The 1,627-nt window shown below is 42.8% G+C and overlaps 1 pseudogene; it reads right to left on the minus strand.

Annotated features, from left to right (window-relative positions):
- Window positions 1-1,627, minus strand: part of LOC107292811 — a 28,014-nt pseudogene that overhangs the window by 14,384 nt on the left and 12,003 nt on the right.

Below are 1,627 nucleotides of genomic sequence, written 5' to 3' on the forward strand. Positions count from 1 at the left end.
TCTCTCTCTCTCTCTCTCTCTCTCTCTCTCTCTCTCTCTGTGTGTGTGTGTGTGACATGTATGCATCAATATCAATAGCACTTTTTCTGTCTGTATATTTATCATAGAACTGAGAGCTAAACCTTTAAAGAATTTGCTCATTTGTCTAGGCCAGGGCTTTTCAACCTTTTCACCCATTGTACCACTTTTAGGATATGGCAATATCCAAGTATCACCAGTCGCCTAGCAAGGTGTCAAAAACTTGATGACCCCCCCCCCAAAAAGGAAAAAAGTGATAAAGTACAGGTAGTCCTCGACTTACAACAGTTCGCTTAGTGACTGTTTGAAGTTACAATGGCACTGAAAAAAGTGCCCCCCAAGCCACAGCCAAGCAAGACACCTGCCTGCCCACCTGGCGGCGCTCTTCCTCCTGTCTGAAGTTTCCATTGTTGTGAGCATTTTTGTTGAGGATTAGCAGCGGGGGTGGGGTGAGGGGGTGTTTGGTTTTTATTCCCCCCCGTCTGCTGGGTGGTTGCAGCAGGTTTTGGTCACTTCACATGACTCTGGGACACTGTGACCGTCATAAATATAAATCATTTGCCAAGCATCTGAATGTAAATCACCAGACCCTGGAGATGCTGCAACATTCCAGCTGATCGACGCTTCTTCTGGGCTCAGCAGAAGCACCAGGATCAGCGCTGAGCTCCAGCTGGAGCCTGGCACTGATCCTGGTGCTTCCGCTGAGCCCTGACAGCCCTGCAGCTCCAGCCATCTCTTGCTCAGGCTTGTGCAGTGCTGCCACCAGTTCAGCTCATTCCCCTCCCCCGCTACCACTTTTCTAGGATGTTCGCATACCACCTTCCAGGTGCCAATGTACCACAGGTGGTACCCGTACCACTGGTTGAAAAGCCCTGGTCTAGGCTATCAGAAGTTTCTAGATAAATCCAGAATGACAGAGGCTTCTAGATAAATATAAAATAAACTCAATATGGAGTAAACTACCAAAATATTCATAATTAACCATCACTACTACAATCAACTCCAATCTGTTCCAGGTAGTCTACCCTTTTCAAAGACAAGATCTGTTTCAAAAACAGTTACAGGAAGACAGTCTAGTTTTTATTCTCCAGTGCAACTACTGAGACAAGTAGGGATAGATGTATTCAGGGATCAAAACCAAAATATGTACATAGCCATCCAATTCATATCATCATGATTCTGAATGACCTACATCAACAAAAACAAAAGATAAAAAAATACAGTTAATATGTTTCGACATCAACAGGAGAAGCCAAAATCAACATAATAAAAGTGTACAGATTCATCCATCATTTTGGCTCAATGTCTGTAGGAAAACTAGGTCCATATACAAGAAAACAATCATTTATAAATATCTAGCATACTCAGCAAAATTAAATATGGTGGTATATGGTCATGAGAAAAAAAAACCTAGTTGAGTTAGAATTATAGATTTCTCACTTGTTTACTTTTACCAGGTGTCCCTTGCTGTTCAGCTCAGGCCTCAACACAATAATATAACATTTTGGAGAAAAGATAAAGCCCAAGCACCCAGCACTGGAAGCTAAGATGGAGAAGATTTCCACAGCTACCATGTATTTTCCCTTGGAGCTCAGATAGGTTGGAAGAA

Source organism: Protobothrops mucrosquamatus, unplaced genomic scaffold (assembly GCF_001527695.2).
Source record: "Protobothrops mucrosquamatus isolate PMUCROS unplaced genomic scaffold, P.Mucros_1.0 scaffold1428, whole genome shotgun sequence".
In the NCBI taxonomy this organism is placed as follows: domain Eukaryota; kingdom Metazoa; phylum Chordata; class Lepidosauria; order Squamata; family Viperidae; genus Protobothrops; species Protobothrops mucrosquamatus.